This window comes from Apostichopus japonicus, chromosome 18, assembly GCF_037975245.1.
Source record: "Apostichopus japonicus isolate 1M-3 chromosome 18, ASM3797524v1, whole genome shotgun sequence".
Lineage (NCBI taxonomy): Eukaryota > Metazoa > Echinodermata > Holothuroidea > Aspidochirotida > Stichopodidae > Apostichopus > Apostichopus japonicus.
In genome coordinates, this window is record NC_092578.1 from 13,522,352 (window position 1) to 13,534,350 (window position 11,999).

At 36.0% G+C, this 11,999-nt stretch overlaps 1 long non-coding RNA gene across 1 annotated transcript; it reads left to right on the forward strand.

Moving 5' to 3' along the window:
• The first annotated feature begins 5,358 nt into the window (after positions 1-5,358).
• Positions 5,359-10,114, forward strand: LOC139958581 (uncharacterized). The gene is made up of 3 exons (XR_011789830.1): positions 5,359-5,572; positions 8,105-8,257; positions 9,023-10,114. It is a non-coding gene; the product is annotated as an uncharacterized lncRNA (long non-coding RNA).
• Positions 10,115-11,999: the final 1,885 nt, after the last annotated feature.

Here is an 11,999-nt window from a genome sequence, read left to right on the forward strand (position 1 = left end):
CAGTGGAGTCGGCGAGTGTGATATGGGGAGGGGAAGGAGCGGGGGGGGGGGGGCACACACCTCCTTCCAGTTTTGTGAAGAAAAACAAACCTAAATAAGATGTACACATTTTCATAAATTAGGTGTGCCTCTTTTTGTTCATAAAAGATTATCCTTTCCCTATATTTGTAATTAGATGAAACACATTCAATTCATTAATCGCAAAGGATTTTGTAATATACGGAATGCACAGCCTATAGAATATATATGTCGTCTAAAACTTTTGAGGTAATCAATGTCACACCTGCTACTGTCCTCGGAAGCTCGTGTCCCTCCTTTCCCTTTCCCGAGTTGTGGCCCCGATCACAAAGGTTACGAACAAAGGTTGCAACGCCCTTCTTTACAACCTCTTTGACAGTTTTGGACAACCATGCACGTCTGTTTGCACAGTATACACAGTCTAGTGACAATCTTTTTATTGACAATTTGTCATAGTGACAGCAACTGTTATATGTATTGATATGGGTTTTGTTTATTTCATGACACCGAAATGGGGAAACCGCCCTATGTATACGTTACATGCATTTCAATGAAACTGAGACCTTGATGTAATGCACAATCATGCAAATCCTACATTTAGAAATCTTGCTGACGTCCGTCCTGGGGACTGAGAGGTGTAAGGTGAGTGGACTTCTCCTTACACCCACCCACCTCTTAGTTCTTGTTTCCGTAAAAGGACTTAGTGGATGCAAAACAGTACTGTTATTTCCATCATTTCTGTTGGAAGTACGTGCACCCGCCCGCACCCAACCCCCTCCCCCCCCACCCCTGTGGCGAATGATATGGGAACCCTTTGGCCGAGCTGGTGACGTTGTATATGCTGTTTAGCCAATCAGATACGGCGGTCAATTGTTGTTGAAGTTAATCAGCATAGTCATAATTTTCAGAGATTTTCAAATTAGTCTCAGAGTTTGATGACTGTTTGTTTAATTAGACAATACAATGTCTCACATTTACGGAAATTTTTTGACGGAGCCACAGTAAAAATGTATGTTGTGCTCATTGAACATGCGGGGTGACCATTACATGTATTGTCTAGCATATTTGGAGGCCAATACGGATGACTTTTAAGACACGACCAGTCGATATACAGGTACCAGTTTCGATCGATGATCTGTCACTATAAAATCGGCAAATACAGCAGTTTCAGTCCATATTTTGAGAATTTTTACTTTACTAACCTATTTCATATTTTCCATCGATATGGAAATAGACTATCAGTTGTGCGTTTGTCTGAGTTTACGGGTTACCATGTTGTACAAAATGTCTTTCGGATGGGGGAGGTGGGGGTGGGGGTGGGGGAGGGGTATGCAAGGAAGAGGGGATGTGGAGACGTTCCTTGTAAATGCAGTTTCTATATATGGTAACTGAGGGCGTCGTGGTCAAATGGCTAAGGCAATGGACTTGTAATCTACGGATTGCACGTTGCAAATCAAGTCTTGGCCAGAGCATAACGTCGTGAGTCCTCGGAAAAGGCACTCTCTCTCCAAAATGTTTTAAAGTCGTGTGAGAAGGCCTTGCCTCAAACAAGACTATCAAACTTGAAACTGTATGTGAAAAGACTTATATAGTCAGTTCTGCGTGTCTGTCTGCGTTCTTATTCTGACAATATTTATGGACTTGCATAACATAATAATACTATCTCCTAAACCATCATAGGATTACATAAATATTAATCAATTTCGTCTTTGCTTGACCTTTCCTTTTGAAAGGCCCGTGGTTCGAATCCCGGTGGAGGCTGAAAGTTTTTTCACTGTTCTTGATTTTCCAACTCATTACGATTTTCATTTATATATATATATATAGCTATCTATCTATCTATCTATATATATATATATATATATATATATATATATATATATATATATATATATATATATATATATATATATATATACCATCTTTGAAAGGAAAGCAAGACGAAATATTTTAACCGGAAGTAACAATTGCAGATTAAAGGTGAGAAACCACAATTTTGTCCTGTCATATTTATCCTACTTCTGAAGCCGGATTTGTAAAGTTCAGTGACAATTTGATATCGCCACTGTTACTATAAACAGGTTTTAAAAGTAACAATTTTCGAATATAAATAGGCTATAGGCTTATGCAAGGTACATCTGCTAGTTGTGGTCGGTCTAGTAATTCAAGGTGACTCTGACACGCAGGGTAAATTATATGCTAGGAATAGCTGCTCTATTATTGTGATAAACTAGGTGCTGTTTTTCTTAATACGCAGTGTAAGTAAGGCTACGTGTAGCTGTTGTGGAAGTGTAATAGGCTAGGTCTTGATATTCTTATAATGCAACGTAAGCTAGGCTAGGCATAGCTGGATGAATGAGTGTGGTAGGGTAGGTGGTGATATCTTATTATACAGTCAGTTAGGCAATGAGGAACTGTTATGGTCTGGCTACAGTACATTGCTAACCTTGACCAAGCTTATAACTTCCGGCCAAGAGTTTTAAATTGTATTTCGCAGGAATAAGCGGCCAAGTGTCGGACGCGGATGAGAAATCTTTATAAAGTGCAAACTGCTCACGTATTTTTTACTCTTCCGGAAAATGGTTCCCTTGCTTTGAGTGGGGCCTTCCGTGGCAGTTAATTGGAACCTTCACCTGTTTGGCAATTTCTACTCTTCAACCACATACTCTCATGGGAATTGCGTAGTTGGCAAAAGTTGTAAGAATCATTATTCTTCCCAAACGCAAATGTTCCCCCATTTCGATGTGTACCAGTGTTATTTGTCATTTTTGTGGCTTTGTGTCAAATACAGCTTTGATGAAGTAGATGAAAAAGCTATCTACTCCTTTGTATCATATTGTGGTCATATTTCGTTACATAACAAGGCTAGAGGGCTAACTGATATGCTCCCTGGTTCAATAAAGTGGATGAAAATTGTTCGACGATTCTAAAGCAAAATGTATAATTTAAGTCAAACACAAATTCCAAATTGTCACACTTTTTGTTTATAGTCATGCTTCATTACTTCAAAGGAAACATGGCTTTTTACTTCATTTAATGGATTGTTATGGGACTTTATAGAACCGAAATAGCATAAAACATATAAAAAGAAAACTCCATAATTCAAACGAAATAATGTTTTGTAACCAGTAAGACCTGAGTAGAATAATTTGGCTATACGCTACTGTACTACATTCATTGATGATTGTTTGCAGAGACCAATCAGACGATCATTACTGAAGGAATGAATCACGAAAGAAATAACACTTTTTTATCCCCTCCTCCCTCCCCCTCCTACTCCTCCTCCTCCTCCTCACCACCTCGTCCTCCTTAAAAACAAAAGGGAAATATTCAAAATATAAATAAATATAGAAATATTATCAGAAATAATTTCAAATACATATGAAGGAAACATAGTTACGCGATGACGCAACATTCATGGGAAATTATATTTCCAAATGTTGCTACGCGGATCTTTATTACCCGGCTGACGAATGGATGAAATCTGTGTTATGATATATAATAGCTTAAACTACATAAAATGCCTTTACACTGGGTTAAGGATTTTCTGCACTTAATTGTGTCGTTAGCAGGATTCGAGAATAGTCGCATGACGTTCCTGCGCGTTTGAGCCAGACGGAGAAATATTTATAATCAATATCGGTCTGATGCTAACAGTAGCACTAGACGGCTGCACTAGCGACCGTCCAGGAATTGTCCCCATATATAGGGGACATTTTGTGAAAATGGCATTTTTTTGCAAGCAATCGGTCATCCTCAACATGTTTACATATACAAAGTTTAACCCATGTTCACCATCAATTATAAATGCTCTTATATAATACATCAAACATTTGGCAACGTCTATCAGTGTTGGGTCTATATTACAACTGACACCAGTCTTTCATTATTATTTACGATAGGACTACTTATCCTATCGTTGTTATACAGTTAGTCAGAAACTAGCCTAACCACTTCGGCATTTTCGTACACCGAGATGAAAATGGCTTTAAAAAAATGGCAATTATTGTGAAATGCATGCGCATGACAAGATGGAAAGAGGGGGGGGGGTCCAGAGGGGATATAGGGGGTCAATAAAGGGGCCAAAAGATATTTGGGATCAGGAAAATATATTCTCATTTTCATATTACATATATTGAGGGAAAGTTAAATCTTCACAAAGGGGGTCCGTTTACAATATTATCCGTGAGGCCCTTCTTCCTGCCTCTATAAAAACCTGATTCCTGTTCATACCCCGCTGCCCAATCTCAATTCTGGGTACCTACATTTAGTTATAGTCATTGTGGTATAGCACCCAGGGTATTACCAACAAGGTGTTATGCCATGGCGGAAGGTTTCATATAGATTAATGGGAAATTTTATATTTTAACTCCATAACAACGTTTACACGAGGTTAAATATGCTATAATGCTGGGGACATTTGGGTAAGGTTATTAAAAGCTCCGGATCAGTTTGATATACTCAAGAGTCCAGTGAGGAAACCGTTTGTTCTAGCCCTGGTTTGTATTAATAATAATTCTGTTCGGCAGAATCATTCTCATACGTCACAGCAACTTACGCAAGGGACAAGCATTGTCTGTCGACGGGTTGGATCTTGTTATGAAAAAAAAGTGTGAAAAGATTCAAGAAATGTCACTGAAACAGCTAACAGTAACTTACAAATATCGAACTCAAATGTATACAGGGGCGTCACTAAGGTTCGATGAATGAGGACGGGGAGGGAGGGAGAGGGGGAGGGGATGAGACGCTGGCAATTTTGCACGACACAAATCTGATAGTCCCGACCTAAAACAACTTCTAACTTCATGAACGGCTGATACCACAACTATGAACAATTGAACAAACACGTGATCCATTGTTTATCTTTATGTCGATCTCCCCCACCACCCCCCCCCCACCCTCAAAAAAATGAGATACAATGTCAAAATTACGAGTTGCAATGTCGGAATTTTTATGAGACAACGTAAACATTTCGAAAGAAAACGTCAACATCTTCGATAAAATGTGGGAATTTTATGAAAATGTTAACCATTTTTATAAATACTTTTTGAAGAACGAAGTATGAAGATAAAAATTAAAATTATAATAATTTAACTAATTAAGAAGTAAAGAAAGAAAGAGGATCTGTTACTCGGGCTAATTCACTAAATTGTTTTCTACGGAAAAGCATTTTGTTCCAATTCTTTTTCATAACTATCGAACTACATGCTGTATTGTTGAGTGGGTGAGTTGTTACGACTGGGACGACAACCTATCAGGTTTCCGTAGTAATTATACTGGTATGTTAATATCATATGTCAAGTCCTTAAACTGCAAACCAGTTATACGTGAGCGTTTCTCCCTTATATTTTATATCTACAGCAGGATTTTACACGTTAAGAATCATTGACGTTTTCCCGGTCAAGCTACGTCGACTCAAATTTGCTTGCTATTTCTTGGAGGTTTATATTGAAGAAGAAACGGGACACAAGTGGAGTGTTTCAAGCAACCTGCGGGATGGGCCACGTATACACTACGCTTTCCTGCGCTTTACTAATTTCCATTTGGTTTTCAGGTATCTTCTTGACCATATTTTATGAAATTAGATAGATAGATAGATAGATAGATAGATAGATAGATAGATAGATAGATAGATAGATAGATAGATAGATAGATAGATAGATAGATAGATAGATAGATAGATAGATAGATAGATAGATAGATAGATAGATAGATAGATAGATAGATAGATAGATAGATAGATAGATAGATAGATAGATAGATAGATAGATAGATAGATAGATAGATAGATAGATAGATAGATAGATAGATAGATAGATAGATAGATAGATAGATAGATAGATAGATAGATAGATAGATAGATAGATAGATAGATAGATAGATAGATAGATAGATAGATAGATAGATAGATAGATAGATAGATAGATAGATAGATAGATAGATAGATAGATAGATAGATAGATAGATAGATAGATAGATAGATAGATAGATAGATAGATAGATAGATAGATAGATAGATAGATAGATAGATAGATAGATAGATAGATAGATAGATAGATAGATAGATAGATAGATAGATAGATAGATAGATAGATAGATAGATAGATAGATAGATAGATAGATAGATAGATAGATAGATAGATAGATAGATAGATAGATAGATAGATAGATAGATAGATAGATAGATAGATAGATAGATAGATAGATAGATAGATAGATAGATAGATAGATAGATAGATAGATAGATAGATAGATAGATAGATAGATAGATAGATAGATAGATAGATAGATAGATAGATAGATAGATAGATAGATAGATAGATAGATAGATAGATAGATAGATAGATAGATAGATAGATAGATAGATAGATAGATAGATAGATAGATAGATAGATAGATAGATAGATAGATAGATAGATAGATAGATAGATAGATAGATAGATAGATAGATAGATAGATAGATAGATAGATAGATAGATAGTTATGTACTATATCTTCAAAAAGTTAATATGCATAATAGATGTGGTAAAAAATAAGAGTTAATCTTCAGTTCTTGGCAGTGAATGAAATCTTTCCTAACGTGATATTGTGTTCATCCATATGTTACCCACCACGAAGAAATAAAACATACAAAATAAATATAAAACCACTTTCACGTTTGTTGGTGACTATAGATATATGCTGGCACATATTATGTGAGATGTTTTCTACATGCGTTAAATGTATGAAACAAAATGTAGGACCTACTTCTACGCAAACTGATATATAAGGGGGTTGTATTCCGTGCACAAAATGTATACCATAACAGCTTCATTGCATTTAATTACAATGCAATAACATTTGCTGACTTGTGAACTAGGCATATACCTCATCTAGCCACTCAAGGGTTGCATGGATTATATAGTTGATGGACCACAGGTCCGAAAGCCTTAGGATTCTTGTTTCGAGTCCCGCTCTATAACCAAGTAATTCGTTATTCTTGCAAAATGTCCCCTCTGTATCAATAAAAACTAATGTTCTAATGAATTTATAATGACGATAGAAAGTATATATATATATATATATATATATATATATATATACGTAAAATAATTCTCCATTTTTTTGCATATGTGTCTTGTACACACCGTTATATGTCATATATGATGAAAGATATGCAAATGATAAACCAGTCCTTCAAACAATCGAAACAAGTTTATGTATTCATATTAAGTCTTGTTACATAACTGAAGGATGCAAATCGGATTTGATCAAGTAAACACCTGACGTCACATACAGAATAACAATTGGTGAGTGACGTAATCATGACATGATGCTTCCACGCCAATTGTTAAAACGCATGCCTTATAATGCTAGAAATGAGTGCCGTGGACAAACATTTTCAAATTTTAATGAAATTGTACCATCTCAAAACATTTCCTGAACCAAGAGCATTTTTATAGAAAACACCAAGAGCACAGTCTAGAAAATATTGGCAGGGTCGAAACCACCAGGGTATTTCCTTCGAACAATGTTAACAGTGCTTTAACACTATAAAATTGGGAGATAAGACTGATCCGATTAAGTTGAAATCGATACTCATTAACTCGATTTCCATACTATTAAAAACAAAGCGAATCCGAGTTTTCTTTTTGTTCTTACTTTTTCTTTACTTACCTTTGTCCTTGTTTGATATTTAATCTCATTGATTTCGCAAAGATACTATAAGAATGCATTGGTTATACATGACGTAACCAGGACAGGGCTCATCGAAATGCTGGTATGATTAACGACTGCCATGGGAGTACCATTACTATTAGCTATTAAGACAAGGATATGAAAGAATTTAAACGAAATATAATATGGTCTTACAGGGTATCGAAGTAATTGTATATATATATATATATATATATATATATATATATATATATATATATATATATATATATATATATATATATATATATATATATATATATATATATATATATATATATATATATATATATATATATATAGATATATATATATAGATATATATATATATAGATATATATAGATATATAGATATATATTCCTTAACAACGTGTCTTCCATTTCACTGCAGTTTCTGGCTTACAATGTCATAATTGTAAATCTTTGACTGATCCCGGTAAACCTAAATCTGCTTGTTATAATGGGACAGACATGGCTATGGAAGTCTGCGGTTTGTTTTCCACGTGCGGAATCGGACTCGGTTTGGTGAATGTAGTTCCAAAAGGTAATATCAGTCCATTAAAGGAGTAATTTTGCGATTTCATTTGATGGGCAGCGTATGCCCACCAAATGAATTGGCTGGACTATATAGTCTAGCAGAGAGAGAGAGAGTGTGTGTATATATCAAGTCAGCTCTATGATACTTTATGGCCTTAGATAACATGTCGATAGTACAGTAGAAATTTATTATGGGCTAAAGTGAGCTTGATTTCATGTTTTCAATCATGGAGGCTCTGTTGTTTAAAGGAATCTAAGCTCATCGATCTAACTTTTCTGGCTCTACTTTACTTTTAGAACTTACAATACAAATCTCGAACACTATTGTATAGAGATAAGTTTCCATGATTTCCAGTATCATACCCAAAGCCTTTCATGGGTAGCGATATGCCTAAAACATATCTTGGATTAGGAACACGTGTACATTACTAACTAATATATTATTATTATTATTATTATTATTATTATTATTATTATTTTATTTTTTATTAATTATTATTATTATTATTATTATTAATATTATTATTATTATTATTATTAATATTTTTATTATTATTATTATTATTATTATTATTATTATTTATTATTATTATTAATATTAATATTATTATTATTATTATTATAATTATTATTATTATTATTATTTATTATTATTATTATTATTATTATTATTATTATTATTATTATTATTATTATTATTATTATTATTATTATTCTACTGATCAGTTTTCACATAAAGTGTATGATCATGTTGATTTTTGGTTTTCTGTAGATGAGCCTAGTAAGTCCCCAGTGCAGAAGATAGCAGCCTTCCGGGGGTGTGTTAGTTCCCTTGCAGCTATAGCCATCAACGGCTGTACTACAGATGCATCGCCATATATGGACATGGTTAATAGCAAATCAGAAGAATACACTTTTAGCGACTTCAAAGGAGAGCTATGTATCTGTGGAGTAGATAGTTGTTTGGAATGAGATGTACTTAGTAGTTGATCATATGTTTGATTTATTAGTTCATGTAAGTGGAATAACCCTACCGTATATCATTTGTCAGAATAGTAGAATAAATGCGGGTTTGTATAACGACTCACACATATGCATGCAGTATAACCGTTGTACTGGTGATGCGGTCACTAATATCATGTAGTTCCTTAACCAGTGTCCCCATACAGATGGTTGTTTTTTAACCTGTCATATGCATTACCAATGGACTTCGAATGTAACTAATTGTGCAGTTTTAAATTTCTTGTGGTAAGTGGGTGGGTAATGGGTTAAGGGTGGGTGGGTCAGTGAGAGAGGGGGAGGGGAGGCACAGTTGGATATAGAACCCTGTTATCGATAATTGATAGAAAAACCAGAAAGGGGAGGGGGCGCAATTGCGCAACTGCCCTCCCCTCCTCTTGCCCCCACCTAGAGCTTTGTTATATACTGTAGCGAAGTTTACGCTGAGTACTTGTACAGCGATTAAATGTTCAGCATGTTGAGCAGAAAATTGGCAGGATTAATGGATCTTGCCCAATACGAATTTTAGTTTTAAAGATGCTAAAGTAGCCAATAAGGGAATTATTATTACAAACTTTTGTAGTGCAAAACTGTGGCTGTATACGTGAATCAGTGAGAATTATAATTTCAGTTAATAACATTCGTGTGTGCTATGACATCTGATGAACAGGGTAAAGCTAAGCTAACTCTAAATAGTATAGTAAATACATTAGTAGCTTCACCAGTACATATTTTACACTATTAGAGTATATTATTCATTTATTACGGAATTTCCCCCTCGCCGAGCAAGTCTATATTACAAGGCCGATGTTAGTTTCCTTTACAGAATTAGTTATAATAAAAACGACTACAGATATCACACAAAGCGAGTTGTTTATCGTCCTTGTTGTCGTGGTTTTACTATTTTGTATACAGAATACGGCAACCCTGATAAATATAGTCGGTGGATGACCAGCCTTGTAATTCTTATCTTCAGTTATATCAGACACTTGTACGGGGTGTAGTGCTGTGAATCGTAGATAGTACGGACAGGGAGCTGCTACGTTAGAGCATGGAGGTAAAACACCTCCATGGTTAGAGCATGGAGCTGTTTATAGCTCCATGGTTAGAGTATAGTAGCTCCCTGGTACGGATCAATATGAAGGTTGTGAAAAAAGACCACATGAGCGTGAAGTGAAGTGATTGGACTAGTTATCAGTTAAAAAAGCATCCCGCATATTGGTTTGGGGGAGGGGAGGGGATTGGGGGGTGGGAGAATACTTAATTACGATGATTGAACCGTGTACTACATGTAAATGTATACAGTTGTCGACAACGTACGTAAAGAGATATAATAAACAGGCGCGTATCCAGGATTTTCTAACCCGGGGGGGGGGGGCGCGAATTACTATCTAAGCGGAGCGCCACCATCGGTTGGCGCGCAGCGTACAAGAAAATTTCTGGTTTTGATACCACCCAGATCACCGGAAATGGTACTTCTCGGCCTTGAATTGACCAACCAGATGTACACTTTTGCCTGAGAACGAAGTATTTCCCAATAATTTTTTTTTCCATCCATAACCTTTTTGAATATTGTCACCAGTCACAAATCATGTTCGACCTCATCGCATGACCTGTGGATCATTGCTTCTGTAGGTGATTCTACGTCGCGGCCCACAATATCCGTCAGCCCCACTTTTCAAGGTTTCAAGCCCATTATTTGTTCAGAATTTGAAAATTCACATTCTCACTTCAAAAAATACCCATAATGTCGCACAAAATTTCATCTATGGACAACCAATATAGAAAAACCTCCATCAACCCCTAACAGACCGGTCCAAATTGCATAGCTCCCAACTCTTGAGAAGGCAAAAGCTGGTCCATGCCACGAATCGCCGTCCTGGGGAAGGGTATAAGGGGAGGGGGTGTCCTCCTCCCCTTTTGAATTTTTTTTAGAATCCTGGTGATGCCTACATGTAAAATGGTGGCACTTAGAAAGGCTTCTGACACCCAAAATTTTCTGAGAACTATGCATTTTTTTGTGTGTAACATCAATAAATTGAATAGTAGGTGATAATTCATTCTTTCCCGTGGCATGAAAATGTTCGCTGCTCGCCCCAATGAAAAGAAATAGAGGCTAACTTGAGGTTCAAATGATGCTGTAAACTTAAGGAGATTTTATACTCTATGATGCTAAATGCTTAAGAAATGATGGTTGCTAAGTCAAAATTTAATGCAATTTTTTTTTATGTATACTTGACAATTACAATGTGGGTTTTTCGGAAGCTTTCGCGGGTCAGCGGGTTTGGGTGTTAGAATGCGGGTCCAACCCGCGAATTGCGGGTCAGTTGGGAGCTCTGAAATTGCACGAGTAGAGGGAAGTGTGATGAAGAATGATGGTCAGAAATTTTCGAAAATTCAGACTCAGTTAATTTATTGGTGTAGAAATATTAAAACCTGTTATAACGGCTATTATAAAACTCCGAAACCGGACACTACACACATAGGCGTAAGAGGCGAGGGGTGCAGTCCCTAATTCTCCATGACTAATGTAAAATACAGTTTTGACATAATTGGACCTCCATGCTTTTTCTCCATCTGCATAAGACATTTCGTTGTTTACATTATCATCCCGACGGACCGTACGGTACACGATGGCATGTAATGTAGGCTAACAACCGCTGCTTGCTTATATGATATTGACATGAAAATTTTTGGTTATTTTTTTCGGGCAAGTCGGACAGTTTTGAGGCTGTTCATCCTGGAACGCC